Source organism: Pseudorca crassidens, chromosome 1 (assembly GCF_039906515.1).
Source record: "Pseudorca crassidens isolate mPseCra1 chromosome 1, mPseCra1.hap1, whole genome shotgun sequence".
Taxonomy (NCBI): Eukaryota; Metazoa; Chordata; class Mammalia; order Artiodactyla; family Delphinidae; genus Pseudorca; species Pseudorca crassidens.
The window spans coordinates 166,557,523-166,575,022 of record NC_090296.1 but is presented as its reverse complement, the minus strand read 5'-3'; positions in this window follow the sequence as shown (position 1 = coordinate 166,575,022).

The following is a 17,500-nucleotide window of genomic DNA, read 5'->3' as shown; positions in this document are numbered from 1 at the left end:
TTCCAGACGCTTTACTAACACTCTCCCCACTTGGAGAGTCAGTGCCTTTAACCTCCTGTTTGGCCCAGTTTGCAATTTTTGCGGAAAATGAACAGGAATAGGGAGAACCAGTGAGAGACTAGCTGGAGGTGTCTGGACGGGCAAATTTAACTCTCATTTCCCACCAGGAAGAGGAATTAACCAAAGGCTCAGCGTGCCATGCCGGAACGACACTAGGGCCTGAAGCAATCCTGCGGTGTTGCGGCCAGCTCACAAGAAAGCGAGTTGAAGAAAGGAGCTCAGGGGCACTGTAATTCACAAACCTGCAGAGTTATAAATGACAGCTATCGTCCAAAAATATATTGAAGTAAGGCTGCCAAGAGGACTTGAAAGCGGGGCAGAATTGCAGGAAACCGATTTCAGGAGGTAGACTGGAATTGCATGTAAAGCATAGGAAAAGAGGCAGAACGTCCACAATGATGCACTTGGCCAAAAAGGGCGTATGCGTTTTTTCCTGAATATATTCAGGAAAAAACGCATACGCCCTTTTTGGCCAACCAAGCAAGCTTGCAAAGGAAATCTGCACTACCATGAAGTCTCACTGCCCCCCGGTCAAAAGGGCCATCTGAAAAAAGTGTAAAATCCAGAAAGGCAGGACAGGCCATGGAGAACTGGGAGCCTTGTTATGCTGATGGGCGGGATGTAAATTGCCAACAGCCACTCTGGAGAAGTGTATGGTGTTTCCTGAAACATCTAAAAAACAAAGCAACAGAGCCTAGGGCACTTCCACTTATGGTCCTATAGCTTAGGGAAATTAAAATCAAAAAGACACAGCCACCCCAAAGTTTGGGACGGCTCTGTTTACAAGAACCTCATTTACAGTACAAATTCAATATCACAGAAGGTGAAAAATGGATAAAGAATTTGTGGTACTTACGTACAATGCAATATCACTCAGCAATGAAATCTATATCATCAGGCCCGTAGCAGCATAATGAGTGGATTCAGGTACGATGATTCTAAGTGAGATAAGTCACACAGAAAAAGAAACATCATAAGATATCACTACTACACGGAATGTAAACTTGGCTACACAGAAACTGAATTACAAAACAGAACACGGTCTCAAATGTAGAAAACCAACTTATGCTTGCTTAAGGGGAAAGGTGAGTTGGGGTTCTGCATAAAACCAGAGATTGAAATTAGCACAGATACCATTCCATAAGCCAAATATGTAATAGACAAGAGCTACTCCTTGCTCAACGAAGTGGACTCTACACCCCATATTAATCGCCTAAGAATATACCTGACTAGTAATAATCTTAAAACCTATGGATTTATATGTCTCCGAAAGAGAATCAAGGGTGTGTACAGAGGCATAAGCGCAGCAGTGATAGGATTGGTGAGGTTCGGTGAGCCAATGCAGAAACTTTGAAGTCATATTGCATGGTACCCATTCCATGGGTCTCAACTCTCCAGGTTTAAGGGATTCTTCCTTCAGCTAAAACATGCATGTGGAACCCAGAGTATGATCCACCGTGTGATCGGGAAACGTGTTCAAATGTGTCTCAGATTTTCTCCGCTGGTACTCGGGTGCAACATTCCAGACGCTTTACTAAAACTCTCCCCACTTGGAGAGTCAGTGCCTTTAACCTCCTGTTTGGCCCAGTTTGCAATTTCTGCGGAAAATGAACAGGAATAGGGAGAAAAAATGAGAGACTAGCTGGAGGTGTCTGGATTGGCAAATTTAACTCTCATTTCCCACCAGGAAGAGGAATTAACCAAAGGCTCAGCGTGCCATGCCGGAACGACACTAGGGCCTGAAGCAATCCTGCGGTGTTGCGGCCAGCTCACAAGAAAGCGAGTTGAAGAAAGGAGCTCAGCGGCACTGTAATTCACAAACCTGCAGAGTTATAAATGACAGCTATCGTCCAAAAATATATTGAAGTAAGGCTGCCAAGAGGACTTGAAAGCGGGGCAGAATTGCAGGAAACCGATTTCAGGAGGTAGACTGGAATTGCATGTAAAGCATAGGAAAAGAGGCAGAACGTCCACAATGATGCACTTGGCCAAAAAGGGCATATGCGTTTTTTCCTGAATATATTCAGGAAAAAACGCATACGCCCTTTTTGGCCAACCAAGCAAGCTTGCAAAGGAAATCTGCACTACCATGAAGTCTCACTGCCCCCCAGTCAAAAGGGCCATCTGAAAAAAGTGTAAAATCCAGAAAGGCCGGACAGGCCATGGAGAACTGGGAGCCTTGTTATGCTGATGGGCGGGATGTAAATTGTCAACAGCCACTCTGGAGAAGTGTATGGTGTTTCCTGAAACATCTAAAAAACAAAGCAACAGAGCCTAGGGCACTTCCACTTATGGTCCTATAGCTTAGGGAAATTAAAATCAAAAAGACACAGCCACCCCAAAGTTTGGGACGGCTCTGTTTACAAGAACCTCATTTACAGTACAAATTCAATATCACAGAAGGTGAAAAATGGATAAAGAATTTGTGGTACTTACGTACAATGCAATATCACTCAGCAATGAAATCTATATCATCAGGCCCGTAGCAGCATAATGAGTGGATTCAGGTACGATGATTCTAAGTGAGATAAGTCACACAGAAAAAGAAACATCATAAGATATCACTACTACACGGAATGTAAACTTGGCTACACAGAAACTGAATTACAAAACAGAACACGGTCTCAAATGTAGAAAACCAACTTATGCTTGCTTAAGGGGAAAGGTGAGTTGGGGTTCTGCATAAAACCAGAGATTGAAATTAGCACAGATACCATTCCATAAGCCAAATATGTAATAGACAAGAGCTACTCCTTGCTCAACGAAGTGGACTCTACACCCCATATTAATCGCCTAAGAATATACCTGACTAGTAATAATCTTAAAACCTATGGATTTATATGTCTCCGAAAGAGAATCAAGGGTGTGTACAGTGGCATAAGCGCAGCAGTGATAGGATTGGTGAGGTTCGGTGAGCCAATGCAGAACCTTTGAAGTCATATTGCATGGTACCCATTCCATGGGTCTCAACTCTCCAGGTTTAAGGGATTCTTCCTTCAGCTAAAACATGCATGTGGAACCCAGAGTATGATCCACCATGTGATCGGGAAACGTGTTCAAATGTGTCTCAGTTTTTGTCCCCTGGTACTCGGGTGCAACATTCCAGACGCTTTACTAACACTCTCCCCACTTGGAGAGTCAGTGCCTTTAACCTCCTTTTTGGCCCAGTTTGCAATATTTGCGGAAGATGAACAGGAATAGGGAGAACCAGTGAGAGACTAGCTGGAGGTGTCTGGACGGGCAAATTTAACTCTCATTTCACACCAGGAAGAGGAATTAACCAAAGGCTCAGCGTGCCATGCCGGAACGACACTAGGGCCTGAAGCAATCCTGCGGTGTTGCGGCCAGCTCACAAGAAAGCGAGTTGAAGAAAGGAGCTCAGGGGCACTGTAATTCACAAACCTGCAGAGTTATAAATGACAGCTATCGTCCAAAAATATATTGAAGTAAGGCTGCCAAGAGGACTTGAAAGCGGGGCAGAATTGCAGGAAACCGATTTCAGGAGGTAGACTGGAATTGCATGTAAAGCATAGGAAAAGAGGCAGAACGTCCACAATGATGCACTTGGCCAAAAAGGGCGTATGCGTTTTTTCCTGAATATATTCAGGAAAAAACGCATACGCCCTTTTTGGCCAACCAAGCAAGCTTGCAAAGGAAATCTGCACTACCATGAAGTCTCACTGCCCCCCGGTCAAAAGGGCCATCTGAAAAAAGTGTAAAATCCAGAAAGGCAGGACAGGCCATGGAGAACTGGGAGCCTTGTTATGCTGATGGGCGGGATGTAAATTGCCAACAGCCACTCTGGAGAAGTGTATGGTGTTTCCTGAAACATCTAAAAAACAAAGCAACAGAGCCTAGGGCACTTCCACTTATGGTCCTATAGCTTAGGGAAATTAAAATCAAAAAGACACAGCCACCCCAAAGTTTGGGACGGCTCTGTTTACAAGAACCTCATTTACAGTACAAATTCAATATCACAGAAGGTGAAAAATGGATAAAGAATTTGTGGTACTTACGTACAATGCAATATCACTCAGCAATGAAATCTATATCATCAGGCCCGTAGCAGCATAATGAGTGGATTCAGGTACGATGATTCTAAGTGAGATAAGTCACACAGAAAAAGAAACATCATAAGATATCACTACTACACGGAATGAAAACTTGGCTACACAGAAACTGAATTACAAAACAGAACACGGTCTCAAATGTAGAAAACCAACTTATGCTTGCTTAAGGGGAAAGGTGAGTTGGGGTTCTGCATAAAACCAGAGATTGAAATTAGCACAGATACCATTCCATAAGCCAAATATGTAATAGATAAGAGCTACTCCTTGCTCAACGAAGTGGACTCTACACCCCATATTAATCGCCTAAGAATATACCTGACTAGTAATAATCTTAAAACCTATGGATTTATATGTCTCCAAAAGAGAATCAAGCATGTGTACAGCGGCATAAACGCAGCAGTGATAGGATTGGTGAGGTTTGATGAGCAAATGCAGACCCTTTGAAGTCATATTGCATGCTAGCCATTCCATGGGTCTCAACTCTCCAGGTTTAAGGGATTCTTCCTTCAGCTAAAACATGCATGTGGAACCCAGAGTATGATCCACCGTGTGATCGGGAAACGTGTTCAAATGTGTCTCAGATTTTCTCCGCTGGTACTTGGGTGCAACATTCCAGACGCTTTACTAAAACTCTCCCCACTTGGAGAGTCAGTGCCTTTAACCTCCTGTTTGGCCCAGTTTGCAATTTCTGCGGAAAATGAACAGGAATAGGGAGAACCAATGAGAGACTAGCTGGAGGTGTCTGGATGGGCAAATGTAACTCTCATTTCCCACCAGGAAGAGGAATTAACCAAAGGCTCAGCGTGCCATGTCGGAACCACACTAGGGCCTGAAGCAATCCTGCGGTGTTGCGGCCAGCTCACAAGAAAGCGAGTTGAAGAAAGGAGCTCAGGGGCACTGTAATTCACAAACCTGCAGAGTTAAAAATGACAGCTATCGTCCAAAAATATATTGAAGTAAGGCTGCCAAGAGGACTTGAAAGCGGGGCAGAATTGCAGGAAACCGATTTCAGGAGGTAGACTGGAATTGCATGTAAAGCATAGGAAAAGAGGCAGAACGTCCACAATGATGCACTTGGCCAAAAAGGGCGTATGCGTTTTTTCCTGAATATATTCAGGAAAAAACGCATACGCCCTTTTTGGCCAACCAAGCAAGCTTGCAAAGGAAATCTGCACTACAATGAAGTCTCACTGCCCCCCGGTCAAAAGGGCCATCTGAAAAAAGTGTAAAATCCAGAAAGGCAGGACAGGCCATGGAGAACTGGGAGCCTTGTTATGCTGATGGGCGGGATGTAAATTGCCAACAGCCACTCTGGAGAAGTGTATGGTGTTTCCTGAAACATCTAAAAAACAAAGCAACAGAGCCTAGGGCACTTCCACTTATGGTCCTATAGCTTAGGGAAATTAAAATCAAAAAGACACAGCCACCCCAAAGTATGGGACGGCTCTGTTTACAAGAACCTCGTTTACGGTACAAGTTCAATATCGCAGAATGTGAAAAATGGATAAAGAAGTTGTGGTACTTACGTACAATGCAATATCACTAAGGAATGAAATCTATGTCATCAGGCCCGTAGCAGCATAATGAGTGGATTCAGGTACGATGATTCTAAGTGAGATAAGTCACACAGAAAAAGAAACATCATAAGATATCACTAATACATGGAATGTAAACTTGGCTACACAGGAACTGAATTACAAAACAGAACAGGATCTCAAATGTAGAAAACCAACTTATGCTTGCTTAAGGGGAAAGGTGAGTTGGGGTGCTGCATAAAACCAGAGATTGAAATTAGCACAGATACCGTTCCATAAGCCAAATATGTAATAGACAAGAGCTACTCCTTGCTCAACGAAGTGGACTCAACACCACATATTAAATGCCTAAGAATATACCTGACTAGTAAGAATCTTAAAACCTATGGATTTATATGTCTCCGAAAGAGAATCAAGCGTGTGTACAGCGGCATGAATGCAGCAGTGATAGGATTGGTGAGGTTCGGTGAGCAAATGCAGACCCTTTGAAGTCATATTGCATGGTACCCATTCCATGGGTCTCAACTCTCCAGGTTTAAGGGATTCTTCCTTCAGCTAAAACATGCATGTGGAACCCAGAGTATGATCCACCGTGTGATCGGGAAACGTGTTCAAATGTGTCAGATTTCGTCCCCTGGTACTCGGGTGCAACATTCCAGACGCTTTACTAACACTCTCCTCACTTGGAGAGTCAGTGCCTTTAACCTCCTGTTTGGCCCAGTTTGCAATTTCTGCGGAAAATGAACAGGAATAGGGAGAACCAATAAGAGACTAGCTGGAGGTGTCTGGACGGGCAAATTTAACTCTCATTTCCCACCAGGAAGAGGAATTAACCAAAGGCTCAGCGTGCCATGCCGGAACCACACTAGGGCCTGAAGCAATCCTGCGGTGTTGCGGCCAGCTCACAAGAAAGCGAGTTGAAGAAAGGAGCTCAGGGGCACTGTAATTCACAAACCTGCAGAGTTAAAAATGACAGCTATCGTCCAAAAATATATTGAAGTAAGGCTGCCAAGAGGACTTGAAAGCAGGGCAGAATTGCAGGAAACCGATTTCAGGAGGTAGACTGGAATTGCATGTAAAGCATAGGAAAAGAGGCAGAACGTCCACAATGATGCACTTGGCCAAAAAGGGCGTATGCGTTTTTTCCTGAATATATTCAGGAAAAAACGCATACGCCCTTTTTGGCCAACCAAGCAAGCTTGCAAAGGAAATCTGCACTACAATGAAGTCTCACTGCCCCCCGGTCAAAAGGGCCATCTGAAAAAAGTGTAAAATCCAGAAAGGCAGGACAGGCCATGGAGAACTGGGAGCCTTGTTATGCTGATGGGCGGGATGTAAATTGCCAACAGCCACTCTGGAGAAGTGTATGGTGTTTCCTGAAACATCTAAAAAACAAAGCAACAGAGCCTAGGGCACTTCCACTTATGGTCCTATAGCTTAGGGAAATTAAAATCAAAAAGACACAGCCACCCCAAAGTTTGGGACGGCTCTGTTTACAAGAACCTCGTTTACGGTACAAGTTCAATATCACAGAAAGCGAAAAATGGATAAAGAAGTGGTGGTACATACGTACAATGCAATATCACTCAGCAATGAAATCTATGTCATCAGGCCCGTAGCAGCATAATGAGTGGATTCAGGTACGATGATTCTAAGTGAGATAAGTCACACAGAAAAAGACACATCATAAGATATCACTACTACACGGAATGTAAACTGGCTACACAGGAACTGAATTACAAAACAGAACAGGGTCTCAAATGTAGAAAACCAACTTATGCTTGCTTAAGGGGAAAGGTGAGTTGGGGTGCTGCATAAAACCAGAGATTGAAATTAGCACAGATACCGTTCCATAAGCCAAATATGTAATAGACAAGAGCTACTCCTTGCTCAACGAAGAGGACTCAACACCCCATATTAAACGTCTAAGAATATACCTGACCAGTAAGAATCTTAAAATCTATGGATTTATATGTCTCCGAAAGAGAATCAAGCGTGTGTACAGAGGCATAAGCGCAGCAGTGATAGGATTGGTGAGGTTCGGTGAGCCAATGCAGAACCTTTGAAGTCATATTGCATGGTACCCATTCCATGGGTCTCAACTCTCCAGGTTTAAGGGATTCTTCCTTCAGCTAAAACATGCATGTGGAACCCAGAGTATGATCCACCGTGTGATTGGGAAACGTGTTCAAATGTGTCTCAGTTTTTGTCCCCTGGTACTCGGGTGCAACATTCCAGACGCTTTACTAAAACTCTCCCCACTTGGAGAGTCAGTGCCTTTAACCTCCTGTTTGGCCCAGTTTGCCATTTCTGCGGAAAATGAACAGGAATAGGGAGAACCAATGAGAGACTAGCTGGAGGTGTCTGGACGGGCAAATTAAACTCTCATTTCCCACCAGGAAGAGGAATTAACCAAAGGCTCAGCGTGCCATGCCGGAACCACACTAGGGCCTGAAGCAATCCTGCGGTGTTGCGGCCAGCTCACAAGAAAGCGAGTTGAAGAAAGGAGCTTAGGGGCACTGTAATTCACAAACCTGCAGAGTTATAAATGACAGCTATCGTCCAAAAATATATTGAAGTAAGGCTGCCAAGAGGACTTGAAAGCGGGGCAGAATTGCAGGAAACCGATTTCAGGAGGTAGACTGGAATTGCATGTAAAGCATAGGAAAAGAGGCAGAACGTCCACAATGATGCACTTGGCGAAAAAGGGCGTATGCGTTTTTTCCTGAATATATTCAGGAAAAAACGCATACGCACTTTTTGGCTAACCAAGCAAGCTTGCAAAGGAAATCTGCACTACAATGAAGTCTCACTGCCCCCCGGTCAAAAGGGCCATCTGAAAAAAGTATAAAATCCAGAAAGGCAGGACAGGCCATGGAGAACTGGGAGCCTTGTTATGCTGATGGGCGGGATGTAAATTGCCAACAGCCACTCTGGAGAAGTTTATGGTGTTTCCTGAAACATCTACAAAACAAAGCAACAGAGCCTAGGGCACTTCCACTTATGGTCCTATAGCTTAGGGAAATTAAAATCAAAAAGACACAGCCAGCCCAAAGTTTGGGACGGCTCTGTTTACAAGAACCTCGTTTGTGGTACAAGTTCAATATCACAGAAAGCGAAAAATGGATAAAGAATTTGTGGTACTTACGTACAATGCAATATCACTCAGCAATGAAATGTATATCATCAGGCCCGTAGCAGCATAATGAGTGGATTCAGGTACGATGATTCTAAGTGAAATAAGTCACACAGAAAAAGAAACATCATAAGATATCACTAATACACGGAATGTAAACTTGGCTACACAGGAACTGAATTACAAAACAGAACAGGGTCTCAAATGTAGAAAACCAACTTATGCTTGCTTAAGGGGAAAGGTGAGTTGGGGTGCTGCATAAAACCTGAGATTGAAATTAGCACAGATACTGTTCCATAAGCCAAATATGTAATAGACAAGAGCTACTCCTTGCTCAACGAAGTGGACTCTACACCCCATATTAAACGCCTAAGAATATACCTGACTAGTAAGAATCTTAAAACCTATGGATTTATATGTCTCTGAAAGAGAATCAAGCGTGTGTACAGTGCATTAGCGCAGCAGTGATAGGATTGGTGAGGTTCGGTGAGCCAATGCAGACCCTTTGAAGTCATATTGCATGGTACCCATGCCAAGGGTCTCAACTCTCCAGGTTTAAGGGATTCTTCCTTCAGCTAAAACATGCATGTGGAACCCAGAGTATGATCCACCGTGTGATCGGGAAACGTGTTCAAATGTGTCTCAGGTTTCGTCCCCTGGTACTCGGGTGCAACATTCCAGACGCTTTACTAACACTCTCCCCACTTGGAGAGTCAGTGCCTTTAACCTCCTGTTTGGCCCAGTTTGCAAATTCTTTGAAAGTTCAACAGGAATAGGGAGAACCAATGAGAGACTAGCTGGAGGTGTCTGGACGGGCAAATTTAACTCTCATTTCCCACCAGGAAGAGGAATTAACCAAAGGCTCAGCGTGCCATGCCGGAACCACACTAGGGCCTGAAGCAATCCTGCGGTGTTGCGGCCAGCTCACAAGAAAGCGAGTTGAAGAAAGGAGCTTAGGGGCACTGTAATTCACAAACCTGCAGAGTTATAAATGACAGCTATCGTCCAAAAATATATTGAAGTAAGGCTGCCAAGAGGACTTGAAAGCGGGGCAGAATTGCAGGAAACCGATTTCAGGAGGTAGACTGGAATTGCATGTAAAGCATAGGAAAAGAGGCAGAACGTCCACAATGATGCACTTGGCCAAAAAGGGCGTATGCGTTTTTTCCTGAATATATTCAGGAAAAAATGCATACGCCCTTTTTGGCAAACCAAGCAAGCTTGCAATGGAAATCCGAACTACTATGAAGTGTCACTTCCCCCCAGTTTAAAGAGCCATCTGAAAAAAGTGGAAAATGCAGAAAGGCAAGACAGGCCATGGGGATAAAGGAACCTTGTTATGCTGATGGGCGGGATGTAAATTGCCAACAGCCACTCTGGAGAAGTGTATGGTGTTTCCTGATACATCTGAAAAACAAAGCAACAGAGTCTAGGGCATTTCCACTTATGGTCCTATAGCTTAGGGAAATTAAAATCAAAAAGACACAGCCACCCCAAAATTTGGGATGGCTCTGTTTACAGGAACCTCTTCTATGGTACAAGTTAAATATCCCAGAGAGCAAATAATTGATAAAGAAGTTGCGGTACTTAACGTACAACAGAATACCACTCAGCAATGAAATCTGTGTCACCAGGCCTGTACCCGCATAATGAGTGGATTGAGGCACGATGATTCTAAGTGAAATAAGTCACACAGATAAGGAAACATCATAAGGTATCACTAATACATGGAATGTAAACTTGGCTACACATGAACTGAATTACAAAACAGAACAGGGTCTCAAGTTTAGAAAACCAACTTATGCTTGCTTAAGGGGAAAGGTGAGTTGGGGTGCTGCATAAAACCAGAGTTTGAAATTAGCACAGATACCGTTCCATAAGCCAAATATGTAATAGACAAGACCTACCCCTTGCTCAACGAAATGGACTCAACAATGAGGTATCACCTCACACCTGTTAGAATGGGCATCATCTGAAAATCTACAAACAACAATTGCTGGAAAGGGTGTGGGGAAAAGGAAGCCTCTTCCACTATTGTTGGGAATATAAATTGATACAGTCACTATGGAGAACAATATGGAGTCTTAAGAAACTAATAATAGAATTACCATATGATACAGCAATCCCAGTACTGGACATATACACAGACAAAACCATAAATCAAAAAGAGACATTCACCGCAATGTTCATTGCATCACTATTTACAATATCGAGGTAATGGAAGCAACCTAAATGCCCACAGACAGACGAATGCATAAAGATGTGGTACATATATAAAATGGAATATTACTAAGCCATGAAAGGAATGAAATTGGGTCATTTGTAGAGACGTCGATGGATCTAGAGACTGTCATACAGAGTGAAGTAAGTCAGAAAGAGAAAAACAAATCTTGTATATTCATGCATATATGTGGAACCTAGAAAAACTGTACAGATTAACCGTTTTGCAAGGCATAAATAGAGCAACAGATGTAGACAACAATCGTATGGACAACAAGGGGGGAAAGCTCTTGGGGGGGTGGTGGTGGGAGGAGCTGAGAGATTGGGATTGGCATGTAAACATTTATATGTATAAAATAGATAACCAATAAGAACCTGCTGTATAAAAATATAAAATAAAATTCAAAATTAAAAAGAAATAAAATTTAAAAAATAAAACAGAAAAAACAATTATTCCCTTCACATACATGTATTTATATGAATAAATTATTTCCATGCTTATATCTGTAAATACAAAAAAGAGGAATAAAATCTACCTTGAACCAAAAACGAAAAAGAGAAAAAAAAAAAAACAGAACCCACCAGTTACTCAGAGGAAAACCGTATCAGGGCACTTGCTCCAGTTGTAAACAATTCTGAAGTTGGTCAGTGGTGGGGAATCGTTTCCCATTCAGCCAGCAGCCCCCACACAACAAGCGTACTCATTGCAAAGCTGGGGCACTGTGCCGAGGCATCTGTGAGTGAACGTGAGCTGAGCCCCAGGCCAGTTGCTGTTGAACTGTTCCCACCCTTCCCAGGTGAAACACCTGAATATATACAAGGACTTGAAAGCCTAGAGGAAGGGCCATGGAGCCACACGAGTGACAGCATGCCAGCTGACTTGGTGCCTGCAGGCCAGCCAGGATGGTCCTGTCCCTGGGTGCTCTTCTGGAAGATTTCCATTTCCCTGCCTGAGATACCCGTCCTGTCCCTGCCCCCACTGCTTTTTTCCTTCCTCACCTCTGCCCAGGGAGAAATTCCAGCAGCAGGTATGGGTGACACATCCTCTTCTTTAGCAGGTGGCAGCCTGGCAACTGCTGCAGAAAGTCCAGCAGAGCCCCACTCACACTGGGCCACCCACAAAGCCGTGGCCTCTCACTCCCTCCCACCAGCCCAGCCCCGAGACTGCTGACAGGGCAGAGAAAATGGCGTCAGGCACAGCTGCAGGGGCTCTTGCTGCCTGGAGTGGTATTTATATTGATCTCAACCCAGGCACACCTGGGGAGGGCTGGCCGGCATGGTAAGGCTGCCCAGGTCAGCCAATCATCACCCCTCAGGGGCTCACAGTTGCAGAAAATGGAACTTGCTGAACCGGCCAGGTCCAAGGAACAGGTGTGGGCTCCTGAGAGTCAGGATAGACAAGGGGCTGCAGCTTTGGCTTGTTTTCTAATCATTTTATCTGGCCCATGAGTGGGAGACAACTTCAAGAAAACCCTCTCCTAATGAGAGGAACCCAGGAGTCAGGGAGAGGAGGGGTGGGTGGTGGTTGGAGACAGAGGCTTGGTGCCCCGGGTGCAGTGGAAGTCTCTGGAAGACCAGGTGGAGGGAGGCCACACAGAGTGATGCCCAGGGTCACAGACCTGTCGGAGCTGCTGTTTGTTAGTTCAAGTCCTGCTCTGAGGTGCTCTGTGTCAGCTCTGAGCGACAGGTGAGATGGGGGTGCTCTTCAATGAGGGCTATGTGCACAGTTCCTGTGTGCCCAGCCCTGCCACGGTACCTGCAAGGGTAGCTCTGTATCCTGGGAGAGGCCTGACCATGAGAGCCCCGTGGGCTGGGTTGGGGGTGGGGTACCTGCCCAGGAGAGCTCCATATCCTGGGATTGGCCTGACCACGAGAGCCCCATGGGCTGCTGGGGACCTGGTAAAGGATGTCAGGACAGTCAGTGAAGCCACCGAGGATATACCTCCAGTTGCTCCATTTCCTACACCCTGCTGGTCATTCTACCAACCACCAGGACATGGTATTCTGTATTAGTCTTCAATGATGCCTTCTTTTGTATTCCATTAGTCCCAGAGTCACAAGAAATTTTGGCTTGTGAGTGGCAGGACTCAACATACAACTAAAACAATACTTCCGGGCCGTCTTGCCCCAAGGGTTCAAAAATTCCCACACCATCTTTGGGGAAAGCTTAGCTAAAGACCGAAAAGTTCTACCTCTAGAAAAGGAAACCCTCCTTCAATATGCAGACGACATTCTGATCGCCAGCCCTACTAAGGAGGCCTCTGAACTACCAAGCCAATAAAGGATAGAAGTTGTCCAAGAAAAAGCTCAAATATCACAGACTGCGGTGACCTGCCTGGGCTTCATTCTCACACAAGGTCGGAGAAGCCCATCCCAGGAAAGGGAAGAAACCATTTGCAGCCTTACCCCTTTCTAAAACTAGAAGACAGCTTAGGGGTTCCTGGGGAGGCCAGGGTTTGCTGCTTCTGGATCCCTAACTACAGTCTACTAGCTGGGCCTCTATATGAAACACTGAAAGGAAAAGATGATGATCCTTTTGAACAGAATCCAGAAGTGGCCTTTCAAGAATGGAAAGAGCAGTCAATTCAGACCCTTGCCCTGGAACTCCCTAATTGAGCTAAACCCTTTGACCTTTCCATTCCCGGTGAAAGGTGAGTCGCCATTGGAGAATTAGTGCAAAAACTGGGACCACTTGAAATGGAACAATGCAAGAATGCCATCCAGGTAGGATAAAATAGAGTCACCAAGGGGCTTGGCCCACTGCCACATCTGGCCAAGATACTGGCGGTATCTAAAAACCTGGAAATCAGCAGCCCAAAAGGCCACCTCCCTCCTAAGGGAAAAGGACCCCACGTGGTGATCCTAATCACCAACCATGCCCTGAAGTTGCAGGGTTCGCTCCGTGGGCACACCGACCTCGAGTGAGGAGGCCCTCCAACTCCAACATCCAGAGAGATAACCGGGGGCAACAGGGCACCATGACGACTCGTGTGAACATCACTTGACCTGGAGTTTCTCTCATAAAACAACAATAGTGTGTCCCGAATGAGTAGACTACTGCTTGCAGGACTTACTGCACCCGGAGGGGAGCTAATAGTCTTGGCGGGGGAAACGTATATCACACTGTCACCATAGAAAAGCCTACAGACACCGTGATGATGGTGGCCAATAAGACCGGCTGGACTCCTGTTTACTTCAAAAGGCTGTTGACTCAGTGGCCATCATGGTCCTTGATCACCACTGACCCTGGACTGTCTGGGAGTTGAGCGGGCAGGGCTCTGACACCTGGTGCTGTTTTTACGTTAATTCAGGGGCCTAATTGAAGAAAGAGCAGACTACTGGTCAGAGCATCTAGGCTGGCAGAAACGGTCAGCCTAAGGTGGCCGAACAAATGTGGGGCGGGGTGAAACCGGCCCCCACAGCGTCTCTGCACATCTCTTTCCTGAACCCTTAAAGGTCATTAGAATCTATAACACTTCCAATGCTGGTGCTCAGGCGGACGAGCAGGGAGGCAGGGGTCCTGGGGCCAATCAACGTCACCTGGAGGCTGCTGGGGAGAAGTTCTGACCCTCATCCCCTGGTATGAGGGCTCCCAACTCAGCACTCAGCAGTTACAGAAGAAGGGTCTGCACCCTCAGCACTCCAAGAATGAGGAACGGGACAAAAGGCAGAGGAGGGGTTTGTCCCCAGCAAAGCCCATTAAAAATCCCTGGGAGATAAAAATAGAATCTGGGCAATAAAGTCAAGTCTGACCTTTTTTATCCTTTGTGCTTTGTCTAATTTCACGTGCTCCTAGGGTCCCGCATGCAGAGGTTCCACACCCGGCACTTCAGACCAGATTTCCTAGTGCAGAATGGCTGGGTCGACACCTCAGCTCCTGGGGCCCAGTGCAGACTCTAAGATATAGAGCCTGAGCTGCAGCCAACCCGGCCCTTGAGTGCTCCGCCCCCTCCCTCCCACTGACTCTGACAGGATCTCTACACAGCAGCCCAGCCCACAGCCCACGGGGTAGTGCATGCTCTCACCTCTCCATTCTCTGATCAAAATATAAAGTTTCCTTTGCTTGTGAACCAAACTCAGTCTCGATCTGTTGGCCCCAATGACACTGGGCAGGGGGACACTTGTTGGGGTCCACTCTGGAGGATCAGTAACAGAAATTGAGACTATTGTAACTTCAATGAACAGATGTGTGAGCCAAACTGTAGTTAACATAGAACAGTTTATAAGGCTCGGGTAAAATAAGATGTTTCTAACACTTCCATTTGATATTTCCATCACTTTATTATAAGCAAGTTCAGTGAAAAGGTTTGTCTTATTTGTCAGGTCAATATTAGAGAAATGAAGTGATTTCTTTCCAAGGATGTACATCTAATAATCTTGGTTAAAGCTTCAATCTTGTTTTAAATGCTTTTCCATTGAAAATGATACCTCTCTTTCAGCTCCCCCATTTCTGAGAAGTATAAAATCTTATAATTTATTATTACCAAAGGGGAAAGGTGGGAGGAGGGATAAATTAACAGTTTGGAATTAACACATACACACTGCTATGTATAAAATAGATCATCAACAAGGAACCACTGTATAGCACAGGGAACTACACTCAATATTTTGCAATAACCTATAAGGGGAAATAATCGGAAAAAGAATAGATATTTTTATTGACATCATCTATCAATGACAGTTAAAGTGTAACCTAAGGGAAGCCAGTGGTGAGTGCTTCTGACCCTGAAGACTTCAATCATCTAAAGTTTGGACTCTGCCTACTTCCCAAGGCCCTTAATGAACATATGTGTAGCCGTAGCTTAAAAAATTCCCCAGTTTGGGTTTCGGGGAGACACTGATTTTGAAAAAGCCCTGGTGTTCTCCTTACATGAATGGGACTCTTCCTACTGCTAAAACATGTCTGTCACACACAGAGGATGGTATACCGTCTGATCAGGAAGAGTTTGGAAAAGGCATCTCATCTCCTCATCTCCTGGTGCTCGGGTTCACCCCTCCAGCGTCTTTACTAACAGTCTCCCCACTTGGAGATGTCAGCACTGTCAACATCCTGTTGCATACAGTTTGGAATTTGTCCAGAGGATGAAGCGGAAGGATGAGGAACAATGAGAGACAAGTCCTAGGTGTTCAGACAGGCACATGTCACTCTAATTTCCAATCAGGAAGACGAATTGACCAAAGGCTAGGGTTGCCCATGGAAACAGTATAGGGCTTGAGGAAATCCCACTGCTTTGTGGCCAGTTCCCATAAACACAAGTTGAACAATGGAACTCAGGGGCAGTAAAATTCACGAAACTGCAGAGTTGAAAATATCTATCACTGAAAAATGTCTTGAGGAAAGTCAGAGAAAAGGATTGGTAAGCAAGGGAGAATGGCAGGAAAGGGATTTGAGGAGGTAGAAAGGACTCGCCATTAAGCACAAGAAAAGGGGCTGAACATTGCCAACATTGCAGTTGGCCAAAAAGGCTGTATGCGTTTTTTTCTGTATATATTCAAGAAAAGGGCATACACTTTTTTAGCCAACCAAACAGGTGGGCACTGGAAATCAATACTACAAAAGATATCACTTCGCATCAGTCAGAAGAGCCATCCTCATAAAGTGTAAACACCAGAAATGCAGGACAGGGCAAGGAGAAGAGGGAGCCCTGTGAGGCTTATAGTGGAAATGTATATTGCCAATGGCCATTCTGGAGAAGTGTATTGTGTTTACTAAAACATCTAAAAAATGAGCTACAGAGCATAGGGCACTTGCACTCATGGGCGTATGTCTTGGGAAAAACAAAAATCGAGAGGACACAGGCACCCCAATGTTTACTGCCTCTCTGTTTAAAAGATTCTCGACTAGGATATAACTTAAATGTCTCTGGAGGGAAAAAATGGATAGAGATGTGGTACTTATGTAGAGTGGAATATTACTCAGCCTGGAAGTCAATGAAATATGGCCAGTTGTAACAACTCCGGAGGAGTTACGTATGATCATTCTAAGTGACATAATTCAAAAAGAAAAAGACACATATCATAAGATATCACTTAAAGGTGGAATCCAAAATGGCTACACATGAAATAAATTACAAAACAAAAACATAGTCAAATATGTAGACAACACGCGTAAGGCTGCTAAACGGGAAAGGTGGGGAGGGGTGAGGCATCATCCAGGAGGTTGAAATTAGCAAAGATACCATTCCAAATACCAAACTGATAATCAACAAGGCCTACACGGTAGCTAAAAGAACTGCACTCAGCACACTCAAGTCACTGGAAAAGAATATATATGACTGGTAAGAATCTGAAAAAGAATTTATTGATGTCTCTCTGTATGTGAATCAAGTGGATGTACAGCAGCAAGAAACAGAGCTTTGAAAATCAGCTGTAACCAATATAGTAATAAATTGAAAAAAATAAACGACAAAGAGACAGAGAAAACCTCTTACAACTTTTCCTCAGGGACGGTGATGCAACATGGATTGAACACATCTAGA